The sequence below is a fragment of the Medicago sativa genome, chromosome 3, assembly GCF_051527215.1.
Source record: "Medicago sativa cultivar Bolivia chromosome 3, Bolivia_mono, whole genome shotgun sequence".
In the NCBI taxonomy this organism is placed as follows: Eukaryota; Viridiplantae; Streptophyta; class Magnoliopsida; order Fabales; family Fabaceae; genus Medicago; species Medicago sativa.
The window spans coordinates 45354626-45368868 of record NC_140751.1 but is presented as its reverse complement, the minus strand read 5'-3'; the positions used below and the strand labels follow the sequence as shown (position 1 = coordinate 45368868).

General features: G+C 33.5%; 2 pseudogenes; both read left to right on the top strand.

The window, feature by feature from the left end:
• LOC146937689 (coniferyl alcohol acyltransferase-like) overlaps nucleotides 1-13897 on the top strand; it is a 29862-nt pseudogene extending 15965 nt beyond the window's left edge.
• LOC146937690 (uncharacterized) lies at nucleotides 1605-2647 on the top strand (annotated as a pseudogene).
• Nucleotides 13898-14243: the final 346 nt, after the last annotated feature.

The following is a 14243-nucleotide window of genomic DNA, read 5'->3' as shown; positions in this document are numbered from 1 at the left end:
TTGGACACACCAAATGTTATGCTATTGTCCTTTCAGAAAAATGTTACTTTATTGTATTTGTTATAATAAATTATATAAACATAATGATTATAGTTTTTACTATTTAGGTTGAAATATCTATCCAAATTGTCAACTTACAATAGTAAGTGATAATTACGTATTACCTAGGTAAAAGCCAAAGTAGAATAGTAAAACAAATAATTTCATACATGCAATAGTGGTAAATTTAGTAGTATAAATACCACACTTTGGTTCATGTAAAATACACACCATTTTGAGAAATCAAAACATATCATCCTACTTCTTTCTCTCTTGATTTCCTTAGTTTGATAAATCCTAGTACTATATATATTATTTGAAATATTATAATTAAAGTAGTAATTATATCATCTTATTAGTTCACTAATATCATAAAATAAGTATTTAAATATCTAAATCTTTAACATGTTATCAGCACGATCGTTTCTACCGGAAGTTTACACTACTGCTAGGTATGTTATCTATACTCATCACTTTAATATCATTACTTAATATTGTTATGTATATCATTTGTCTTTATCATCTTAATATTATTATTATCTGCCCCGGTTATAGAAAACTGGCAATCCGTCAAGTGAATTATGACTAGAGTGGCTATTATTGTTATTATTACTTTACCTCTCATTATAGAAAATTGGCAACCCATCAAGTGATCTATAATAAGTATGGATATTATTATTTTACGTGGTGGTCTAAAACCCCATATATATATATATATATATATATATATATATATATATATATATATATATATATATTATCACGAAAGATAATTTTGAGTAGTGATACTAACTTTTATTCTTAATGGAGGTTTAAAACCTCATCTAACTTGTATACTTAATGGACGTCTAAAATCCCATCTAATCTAATCTTACTTTCATGCTTAATGGAAGTCTAAGACCCCATCTAACTTTTATATTTAATGGAGGTCTAAAACCCCATCTACAATATTGATTAATGAGATATTATTAAAAATAAATAAATAAATAAATAAAATTTAATGTGATAATCATATGTATTCATTCACCGTACATGTTATCTTCTAATTTTCTCTACTACTTGTGTGTCATAATAGCTAAATGATATTTAACACTTAAAATATTTTTCTCATTATCCAACGGTAATGAATAGTAAAATCAACGGTCGTGAACAGTGAAATCAACGGCTATGAACAGTGAAATTAAAGGTAACAGTAACGGTCATTTTTACAAAATTCACTATATAAATACCTCACCTTCATTCATAATTTTCACATCTCAAAATATTTACCCATACTTTCAAAATGACTAAAATCTTTCTTCTATGCATCACCCTACTTATCGTTCTTTTGTTCTTTATCAGTTTCACCCATATTGAAGAATTAGGAAGAGATTATGTAGGATTAATTGTAATTAGTGTTTTACCATTATTCGGCTTAGCTTGTGTCGTTACTTTTTGCTTTGGTAGAGACTTAGATTAAAATATTATCATGTTTTTGTAATCATTGCTATTAAATAAAATGATATTTTTATTTTCGTCATAGTATATATATTAAATGTTGATTATGCTCTTCTGTATTCTAGATATAATCATGTCGAATGTTAAGCACCAATTCAAAATTTTAAACATAACTGGAGACAACTACATAACTTGGAACAACAACTTAATTGAGTATCTTGCATGCGAGGGACGCGACAAAATTCTTGAAGGAGACGATTTGGGAGATGTCCGAGAGGAATTGGCAAAGAAAAAGTCGAAAATAAATCGGATAATCAAGCACCACCTTGATGATGGATTACAAACAGAGTACTCGAATGAAGAGGATCCCAAGATCTTGTGGGACAAGCTTAAGGTAACATTTGGGCATCAGAGGAAAGTCTTATTGCCCTCATTGATGGATCAATGGAACAAATTAAGGTTCCAAGATTATAAAAGTGTTGTTACATATAACTCTGCAATGCACCAAATTATAGCACAATTAGAATCTTGTGGCGTAATTATAACTGAATAGGAAAAGTTGGAGAAAACATTATCAACTTTCCATGCATCTCAGGTGTTGTTGCAACAACAATATAGACTGAGGGGATTTACTGAGTACTCTGATTTGGTTGCAGCCCTTCTAGTGGCTGAACAAAATAACGAGCTCCTCGTAAAAAACCATCAGTTGCGTCCTACAGGAACAATGATATATCCTGAAATAAATGCCACAACTTTTAATCAAGGGCGTGGTGGTTATAGTCGCCAAAAAGGGCGTGGTGGTCATGCTCGTTTTGGTGGTCGTGGTCGAGGCAGAAATCATGGTCGAAACCATTTTCGTGGTGGAGGTCGTGGACGAGGTTATATGAATTATAGGCCTCCCAAAAATGACCAAACCAACAAGAATCATCAAGGTAAGGGTAAATACATCCAAGAAGGTTCCTCTAAAAATAATGATGATCTTTGTTATAGATGCGGAAAGAAAGGTCATTGGTCTAAAGCATGTAGGACACCAGAGTATCTGTGTAAAAGATACAAGGCATCTGTAGATGGAAAGGAAAAGGAAGTAAATTTTAATGAAATTGAACCCAAGGATGATACTACCTGCCTTGAGGCTGCTGATTTCGTTAGAGGAGAAATTAATATGGATTAATTAATTACGTAATATATATATATATATATATATATATATATATATATATATATATATATATATTTGAATAATGTGTGTTGTGCTTGAATTACTTTTATATTTTTAATATGTACTTAATTAAGAATTTGCATGTTGCATGACTTGTGTAATACATAATATTTTCATGGTCTATATAAAATAATATTGTTAAATATGTTGTTTTTCTTTACTCTCTCTCTTTCTTTAATCTTATTTTTATTTTAAGAAGGTTAGAAATGGATCATGGCAAAGACATTTGCATTCCAGACAGTGGAACTACCCATACGATCCTCAAAAGTAAGAAATATTTCACCAAAATATTTCCTACTAAAGGTGTAATAAACACAATCTCAGGTCCTGCAGATTTAATTGAAGGAACAGGTAATGCTATGTTCATGTTACCAAATGAGACAAAGTTTGTCATTAATAATGCTCTATACTCTCCGAAATCAAAGAGATATTTGTTGAGTTTTAATGACATATATAGTCAAGGATATGATACTGAAACTACAACCAAAGGTAATATGAAATACATTAATATTACTACTAATATTTTGGGAAAGAATAAAATTTTAGAAAAACTACCAAAATTACCTTCTGGATTACATTATACATATATACATGAAATTGAATGTAATTTAGTGGGAAAAGAAGATCGCAAAACTATGACTTTATGGCATGACCGCTTAGGTCACCCTGGTTCAACAATGATGCGTAAAATAATTGAAAGTACTCAAGGTCATTCATTGCAAGGTTTAAAGCTTACAAGAGAAGATAGACCATGTGAAGCTTATTCTCTTGGCAAATTAATAACAAAACATTTACCAGGCAAGATTCAGACAGAATCACCTGCTTTTCTTGAAAGAATCCAATGAGATATATGTGGACCAATCCATCCACCGTCAGGACCATTCAGGTACTTTATGGTATTAATTGATGCATCTAGTAGATGGTCATATGTCTGTTTACTGTCAAGTCGTAGTATGACATTTGCAAAATTTCCTGCACAAATAATTAAATTAAGGGCACAATTTCCTGATTATACTATAAAGAAAATTAGACTTGACAATGCCGGTGAATTTTCATCTGAATCATTCAATAATTATTGCATGTCAATTGGAATTATTGTTGAACATCATGTTCCTCATGTACATACACAAAATGGTTTAGCTGAGTCATTAATCAAACGCCTTCAATATATTGCTAGACCTTTAATAATGAGAACTAAGCTACCAGTTACAGTTTGGGGTCATGCAATTTTACATGTTGCAGCACTCATACGTCTAAGGCCAAGTGCTGACCATAAACATACCCGTTATCAACTTGCAATTGGCAAGGAACCAAATATCTCTCATTTAAGAATTTTTGGTTGTGGAGTATATGTACCAATAGCCCCACCACAAAGAACGAAAATGGGACCTCAAAGAAGGTTAGGAATATATGTGGGGTGTGAATCACCATCAATTATTAGATATCTTGAACCTTTAACAAGTGATGTTTTTCAAGCAAGATTTGTTGATTATCATTTTGACGAAACAAAATTTCCAACACTAGGGGGAGAAAATAAACCATTAGAAAATGAAATAACATGGAATGTACCACATTTATTACATTTGGACCCATATAATAAATCATGGGAAGAAAATGTAAAGAAAATAGTACACTTGCAAGATTTAGCAAATCAATTGTCAGGTTCATTTACTGATTTGAAAAAAGTGACAAAGTCACATGTACCAGCTGTAAATGTCCCAGCTCGAATTGAGATTTCGAAACTAAATGATGTGGCAAGTACATCTAAGACACGCTTAAAGCGTGGCCGACCTATAGGTTCCAAAGACAAAAATCCCCGACAAAGAAAAGGAACAGAAAAGGTGAATATGATTGAAAATGATCTTGAAAAGACACTAGATAATGATAAATCTGAAAATAAAAAGTGTGCTCTTGAAAAAGCACAAGATGATGATAATGAGATCATTGATAATGAAACTGAAAACAAGAATGATCTCGAGATTTCAATTAATTATGTTAATACAGAAAATTTGTGGAGCCGAAAAGACATAAATATTGATGACATATGTTCATTCTCCATTGCATGTGAAATTACAAATGAAAATGATGTTCATGAACCCAGAACTGTCAATGAATGTCAAAATAGACATGATTGGAAAAATTGGAAAGATACAATAGATACTGAATTAAATTCTCTTAAAAATCGAAAAGTATTTGGACCTATTGTGGCTATACCTGAAGGTGTGAAACCTGTTGGGTATAAGTGGGTTTTTGTGAGAAAACAATATGAGAAAAACGAAATTGTAAGATACAAGGCCCGTCTTGTTGCACAAGGTTTTTCCCAACAACCAGGAATTGATTATGAGGTAACATATTCTCTTGTTATGGATACCATTACTTTTCGTTATTTAATTGGTTTGTCAGTATTTAATAATCTTGATATGTATCTTATGGATGTTGTTACTGCTTATTTATATGGCTCACTTGATAATGACATATACATGAAAATACCGGAAGGACTTAAGATGCTTGATACATCAAAACCTAGAGAAATGTATGCAATTAAGTTGCAAAGATCATTATATGGATTAAAACAATCTGGGCGATGTGGTACAATAGGTTAAGTGAATATTTGCTTAAAGAAGGCTACAAGAATAATCCAATTTGCCCTTGTCTTTTTATAAGAAAAACAATATCCGGTTTTGTAATAATTGTTGTTTATGTTGATGATTTAAATATCATTGGAACTACTAAAGAAATTAAAGAAGCAAGAGAGTACTTAAAGAAAGAATTTGAAATGAAAGATCTAGGGAAAACTAGATTCTGCATTGGTTTACAAATTGAGTATACTAAAAATGGTATATTAGTACATCAATCAAATTATACAGAAAGAGTGTTAAAAAGGTTTAACATGGACAAGGCAAACCCTTTAAGTACTCCAATGATGGAAAGAACACTTAACGTTGAAAATGATCCCTTTAGACCTAAGGAAGATAATGAAAAGGATCTTGGCTCTGAAGTGCCATATCTAAGTGCCATTGGGGCACTCATATACCTTGCTAATTGTACAAGACCTAATATAGATTTTGCAGTGAATTTACTGGCGAGATTCAGTTCAAGTCCTACAAATAGACATTGGAAAGGAATAAAACATATATTTCGATATATACGTGGTACATCTGATCTTGGTTTGTTTTATTTTAACAATACAAAACCAGTTTTGCATGGCTATGCAGATGCAGGATATTTGTCAGATCCACATAATGCTAAATCACAAACTGGATATGTATTTACATATGGTGGCACTGCAATATCATGGAGATCTCAAAAGCGAACGCTTTTAGCAACTTCCTCAAATCATGCTGAAGTAATAGCCCTTCATGAAGCAAGCAAAGAGTGTAGATGGTTACATTCGGTTTTGCGACATATCTAAGAAGCGTCTGGTTTAACAGTTGATAAGAATCCAACAATCTTGTATGAAGACAATGCTGCATGTGTTACTCAAATGAAAGAAGGTTACATCAAAAGTGATAGAACCAAACATATCCCCCCTAAATTCTTCTCACTCGCTCAAGAACTTGAAAGAAATAAAGAAGTGGATATTCAATATATTCGTTCGAGTGATAATGTGGTAGACCTCTTCACAAAGGCACTCCCTACATCAGTTTTCAAGAAACACATACAAAATATTGGAATGCGTCAGCTTTGAGATCTTTAAAGAAGAACAACATGTGCTTAGTTGAGGGGGAGCATACTGTTGTACTCTTTTTCCCTTATTAAGGTTTTTATCCCTATGGGTTTTTCCTAATAAGGTTTTTAACGAGGCAACATATGTTCCAATCAAATTATCCTCAACAAGACTTCAATGGAGCACCGTGATAGATATTTCAAAGGGGGAGTGTTATAATAAATTATATAAACATAATGATTATAGTTTTTACTATTTAGGTTGAAATATCTATACAAATTGTCAACTTACAATAGTAAGTGATAATTACATATTACCTAGGTAAATGCCAAAGTAGAATAGTAAAACAAATAATTTCACACATGCAATAGTGGTAAATTTAGTAGTATAAATACCACACTTTGGTTCATGTAAAATAAACACCATTTTGAGAAATCAAAACATACCATCCTACTTCTTTCTCTCTTGATTTCCTTAGTTTGATAAATCCTTGTACTATATATATTATTTGAAGTATTATAATTAAAGTAGTAATTATATCATCTTATTAGTTCACTAATATCATAAAATAAGTATTCAAATATCTAAATCTTTAACAGTATTTATATTATCATAACTTTGTAATGAAAAAAAAAGTGCAGGTTAAAAATAGAAGGGATCTTGACTCTTACTTAGGCATGACAATGGGGCGCGGTGGGGATGGGTCTTACCTTCCCCATCCCAGATCCTACTCCTATATACTTATCTGTTACTTTACACATACTCAACAGCGTTGAGAAATAAAATCTCATCCCCGTTCCTGACGGATTCGGGTATCCCCTCCCCAACCCCATCCCCGCAGTAAATAGTTTTCTTTAATAAAAATAAAAGTATTTTTCATCCCCGAGTGCAATGTTGTAATGCATTATTCAGTAAAGAGATGATGACGATCAATGACTATGGTGATGGAGAAGAAAGAGGCTGAAAGTGTGAGATATAGAAGGAGAAAAGAGAGAGCTATGATATGTGAGTGTCATCTAAAAAGATCGAGACTCTGACCGTGTGAGTGAAATGATTTAGAGTTCAAGTTTATATTTTATATAAAAGGATAATAAATTAATTTTCTACATTCAGGACGAGTTTGAATATGAGTTTGGGTTGGGTACCTATATCGACATATTACTCGTTCGTACACGTATTTTGAAATTGGGACAAACCCAAAATCATACCCAAACTCAGTCAAAGCGGGGAAAACCCATCAAATTGGATTTGGTTCGGGAAGGTACCCGCGATATGGGTTTTATTTCCATGCCTACTCTTACTTAAAATGATTCAATTTATTTCATAAAATAAAAGGATGGACTAGGAATAATCCTTAGTATCTAATGGATGAATTGAATTCGATCCATCATCATCATCATCATCATCATCATCATCATCATCATCATCATTTATTTTGTTTTCTTAAGAAGCAAAAATGGTATATATATTCACACAAGCAAAGACGTCTCTCTAGCACAAGACGTACTAAAGAGGACGCTCAAAATACAGAGTTTCTGTTAAGCAATTACACAATCAAGCAGTCAGCCGATACCCAAACAAGTTAACGGGTCTGACTACCACTGCTGCCAACCAAAAACAAAACGGCATTATTAGACTTCAACCACCATTATGAATGAAATTTAACCTTACAAAAAGTATATTATTATGTTCATTCCACAGTAGCCAATTTTAATCAAGAATGATCAATTTTATCACCCTTCTAACCCAACAGAAGCAGAATCAAAAAGTGTCACAGAGCTAAGTCACACCCATCTACAGCCATAAACCCAACGACAAAAATTATGCCTGCGAATAGAGATGGGAATAGGCTAGCCCAAGCTAGGCTTTGCAAGGCCTAAGCCTGGCCTGCCATTTTTTTTAAAGCCTGAGCCTGGCCTGCGGCCTGTCATAGGCCTACTTTTCAGGTCTGAGCCTGGCCTTCTGAAAGCCTGATACGGCCTGCTAAACTGTTTAAAAGCCTATATTTTATGAACATCTTTAAGTGAGCAATGTGATCTAAGTTTAAATGGACTAGCGAACTAATAGTTCAATTAGATTAAACTTTCTTTTGATAATCAACACGAGGTTTTAGAGAATTCCACTATATATTGTATCATATTTCTATTCTAGTTTATAATAATACATTTATATATGCAAAAAATTAATGTATACTAATAAAGCTTAAATTATTGAAAAATTCTACAAATTTATATTTTAATTCAAAGTACAAAATATAATATAATAATAAATAATATTATTCATATTACTTAAATAGTCCGGCCTAATAGGCTTAAGAGGTTTTTTGAGAGGCCTGTGACCCGGCCTTTTAAGCTAAATAGGCTTAAAAAAAGCCTAGGTCTTCTCTATTTAAGAAAAAGTCTGGCCTGACCCGGTCTGTCGTAAGCGAGGCCGTAGGCCCCTGTAGGCTGGCCTGGCCTATTCCCATCCCTACCTGCGAACAAATAATGTGTTATTTAGTACACCGTAGCTTACCTAAAAAATTAGTTCAAATGTACAGTGTAGTTTGGTTTTACCATAAAATTACTTCAAATATTTATTAATTATTGAGTCAATTTTTTAATTATTTCAGAATATTTTCAAAATTTAGTTTTAAAATCCTGCAAAAGTTAAAACATTTTTTGTATTATTATTAAAATGAAAAAAGTAAAAAAATAATATTATTCCAAGGTCACCAAGCATAAAAAGTCATGTGCTGATGGCCATTATGATAATTAAATGTTTGAAACTATATAGTGACTGAAATTTAGTGTTTTAATTGACTATTTTCTATGCAGGCAACTTCTTTAAAAGTGTGGTGGGATAGTGGCATGCACATTTGATCATCGCATAGCAGATGCCTACTCAACAAACATGTTCTTAGTATATTCATGGGGCGGAGATGTCCCATCCAACAAAGCCCAAAACAATAACTAATGAACCATGTTTTCGTCGCTCCCTCCTCAGCCCTCGTCATCCATGTTCCATCCACCCTTCCCTTGACGACATGTACATTCCCATTTCCAAACTCCCTCCTCCTTCGGGAGAGAAGCAATGATGACACACTATTTTGGTAATGTTCTTTCTATCCCATTTGGTGGGAAATCAGTGGAGGAGTTGGTCAATAAGCCATTAGGGTGGGTGGTTGATAAGGTTCGTGAGTTCGTCTCGGTAGCAACAACAGAGGAGCACTTCTTAAGCACCATAGTCACAAAATTCGTTTAACCTCCTAGGAACCACGTACCAATTCATACGTACCGATCGTTTGCGTATTGGTTCAGCATAATTCACTCATGAATTCTCTAAAAAGAGAGAACCGAGCGAACCATACATCCCTCACACAAGACATAAATATTTAGACTAATTTACTTCATTACATGGCTTTGAAAGTAATTACCACTTTCAAAAAATCCAAACAAAACTGGCCCACTATTAAATTTCAATGTACTACAGTACACTTGGCAGTGGATAGTTGTAGTAGAGAATGAATGTGTTGGAGACTATATTTATAAACTTTCTTACCTCTCAATGTTAGAAAACCTTCCGATATGTGGGACATGTTATTTTTCTAAGTTAGATAAAACACACGCTATTTTTCTATGTTAGATATCCATGAAACATCACAGGTCCATCTTCTTTAGGTAAGAAAAGATAAAAAATGTACGACGAACCCATAACATACCGACTATGTATACTCCCCACGTACCGAATTCTTTGAAAGTTACGAACCGCGTACCAGAACCCGTACCACGTACCGAAGCGAATTGCGAACCGTGTGACTATGGGAAGCACACCGACCTGTCCCTGAATTGACGAAGATTTATTGTGGTGGGTGTAACACCCTATTTCTAATAAGCGGTAAAACGCGCGAATACATCAGACATATTCTAGAAATAGATGCTACGTCTCCGAATAAACCACAATACAATACATGCATAAAGATCATGTTACACAACATAGCAGCGGACATACTTAAAAATCATAAAACATCTCCAAATCTCAACAAAATACAATTGTATTCTCCAAATCCCAAATAACAGAATATATCAACAACTCCAAGATACATAGTCCAAAAATAAAAACCAACATGCAAGAACTATCCTAGATCAGAGCCCTAATCTAGAAACTTGCATGAAAAAGAGGAACTCCACTCCTCGGCATCAACAAGCAAACAACTAAGCATCCTGCACGCCGTCTACCCATCCAAACAGAGAGGTAGGCGGTCCACCACAGACCACTGAGGGTTAGCATTACATCATCATAATCCATAAAAGATTTAAACAAGAACATTGGAAATGAAAGATATATTCAAGAATACAAAATAACAAATCATACATGTATTCACAGTATTCATGATTCTCATACCATTCAAACCATTCCATATCATCGTTCCAAGTTCATATCAACAAGTGTATTATACACGTATCACATATACATAACCCTCCCTCCTAGAACACTAGCATCACATGATCATTATTATCCCCCATCACTTACATTTCAAGCTATCACATTATTATCATAGCATAGCATGCATATTCAACCTCTAATCAAGTCATCAACAAAAGCTCATCATTTATCAACATCAATCAATGAAAACATTACTCACTTCATTACTCATCTAGCATGCTTATCTCAACAAGTACAATTCGTCATATCGAAGTTATAAGCAAGCCATCATCATTATCAAAGAACATCACCACATCATATATGTATATATACATATACAAATCTCACCTCATCATTATTATTAAAATAACCATCATCAATTGATTCACCAAGTGTATAAGCACAAACAATTAAGACATGCAATTAGAGCATAATACAATTATTCACAACCATCCACAAAATTCACCAATGTACATATACACCAATCCACATAATCACAACATTCACCAAATTTCACCAACACACAATTTCACCAAGTCATATATTCAATTATGACACAACTCATCAATTATTCAAATGCATGCAATGTTCTAGACTCTTCTCTAGATGCATGTGGTACCAAAACACCTCAAGGTCGTCACCTTCGATGCAACAAAAACATCGTACTCACCTCAATTGGATATAAAATCCGCCACCATCAGTCTTGGATATAAAATCCACCAGCATCAGTCTTGGATATAAAATACACCACCATCAGTCATGAATGCATGAACATATGACTCAACTACAAATGCATATGTTCACACAAACAATAATCACCTCACCATCACCGAAACTTGTATATATGCAATCATCAACAATTCACCACCAATTTAACATATATACAATCACCAAAAACATCAAAAATCATACAACATGAAGTTGTCACTTAATTGCACCACCAATCATCTTCACATAACATATAACAATTCTCCATAAAGGATTCACAATCAATTGGTTCTCAAAAGTCATCTTTAGTCAAGTTCGTCTCTCAAAATCACAACATTAAATTAATTTGAACATTTAAGTCAAAACCAAGTAAACAAGCTCAATTGCCTATGCCATGTACTTCCACAAGTCACATATATATGTAGTAGAGGTTACATAAGCATTTCATCGGCCAAATACGACGAATTCAAGAAAAACACGAAGTTCGTCTTCCTTTTTCACTTTTCACAAAATTTTCCATTTTCAAAGCAAAACAAGTTCAAACTTGATAGAACCAATCACATCCATTTTTAGAAATCATATAAACAATATACAACTCTAATCCCACTTCAATTTCCGGAGAAAACGAGTTTTTGGAAAAATTGACGTTTGGACCGTTTCGGTAAAAGTTAGATGATTTTCGTAAATTCAAGTCCAAACCAACTCAAATCTTGTTCCAGTAGGATTAAAGGTATAAAAAGATGTTAATTAAGTCCAAAGAAACATTTTAGAAGTATCGGATTGGTCCCCCAAAGCTCAAAACAATCAAAACAGAAAAACTGTCTCTGGGCAGTTTCGCTATTAGCGAAATCTGCGCTATTAGCGAAATTCTCAGACAATTTCGCTATTAGCGAAATTTTCGCCATTAGCGAAAATTGTCCAGACAGTTTCGCTATTAGCGCCGTTCTTGCGAAAATATGCAGTAGTTACGGGTTTTCACACCATTTTCACCCAAAATCCCATTTTTCGAATCCCAATTCCCAAATCAAGTTCCAGAAAGTGTTTATGGGTCAAAATAGGTTCAATACACTTAAACAAACATGAATCATGCATTAGAAACAACAATTTGGCTCATTTCATCAAAATCATGAAATTTTCTCAAAACATCAACATAACCACAAATCTCCTCATGAATCCATAAATAACGATTCCAGTTACACCAATTCGATTCTAACAGTTCAACAATCATCAACAGCAACTAATGAACACAAATTCATGCACAATTCAACATCACAACTTCATTTTTCATCAATTTGGCTCAAGAACACAAAGCACCAACAACTATGCATTTAAACATGTTAATTCACATACTAACATGCAATTATCATATAAATCATGTTCTCAAACATAACAGCAACAAGTATGCACGAATTTTACAACAATTAGGTTCAATTCATCAATTTCACAAAAATGGGTAAAGAGGAAAAGATGTGAATTATGGTTGAAGTCTAACCCTCTTACCTCTAACACCAAGATTCTCTAACCCAAGCTTCAATTTAGCTCCTAGATGATGAATCCTCTCTTTGCCTTCTAACCCTTGTTGTTGTTCTTCTCTCTAGTCTCTATCTCTTCTCTTCTCCAATGAAAATGAAATGTGAAATGTTGTAAAACCTAATTTCACCAACAACTAGAGTTTATATACATGCTCTACTCAATTGGGCTTATCTCTCAAACCTTAATGGGCCTAACCCATTTCTATTCTAACACCAAAATGTCACTACTCACTTAATGGTAAATTATAACACTAACATTCACTTAACGGTAATTAAAATAATTACTACACCTTCTCTAGTAACTTGGTAAAATAATACTCTTACTAAGCACTAAAAATAATCCTCATCCAAAATTACAAAATTACCCCTGCTCTCAAAATGATCAAAATGCCCTTAAGTCCAAAATGACTAAAATACCCTTCTACACCGAATTCTACAATTTCCAACCAAAAATACACACAGAGGCAAATAGTTACATAAGAGCACATATAACACACATAAATAAATAATAAATAAAACTAGTGAAAATCAGGCTGTTACAGTGGACCCAGTAAAGGTCCGGCTTTTGTGGTGTCTTCAGAGCAAAGATTTCCAGAAGACAAGGTGGATTTTGGATGGGGAAAAGTTGTGTTTGCATCCTACCATTTTCCTTGGGGTGGTGAAACTGGTTATGTGATGCCAATGCCAAGCACTTTAAGGAATGGTGATTGGGTTGTTTACATGCATATTACAAAAGAGCAATTGGAGATCATAGAGTCCGAGGCAGGTCATGTCTTTAAGCCTTTGACTTGGGATTATCTCAATCAATATGATGGATATGGTATTACTAATCATGCATGTTGACTTGGCATTTTAGTGGTTAAAAGGTTGGACATCATATTATTAAGTGAAAGTTTGTACATCGTATTTTAAGCATGATTTTAAGTCATTGCATCACAAGTGTGGCATCACATGTGGTTGCTAAGCTTGCAACGTGTGCAACATTGTTAAATTATAATGGTTGTGGGTTTGGTTATTCTACGTTTTACTTTAATCATATGGTTTAAGTAGAGAAATCAAAGTGTCATACATTTGAAAGTTTGATGTAATATTGCTTCAAGAGGGCACTACGCCCATACTCCTCTTCTTCCCTGTCCATCTCGAATTGAAATCCGATCGCTGTACGTTTTTTTTATGAGTGTGCTTGGATCGAGGGTTTAGGAGGGGAAGGGAGGAGAGGGCAAACTTTTTATTTTTT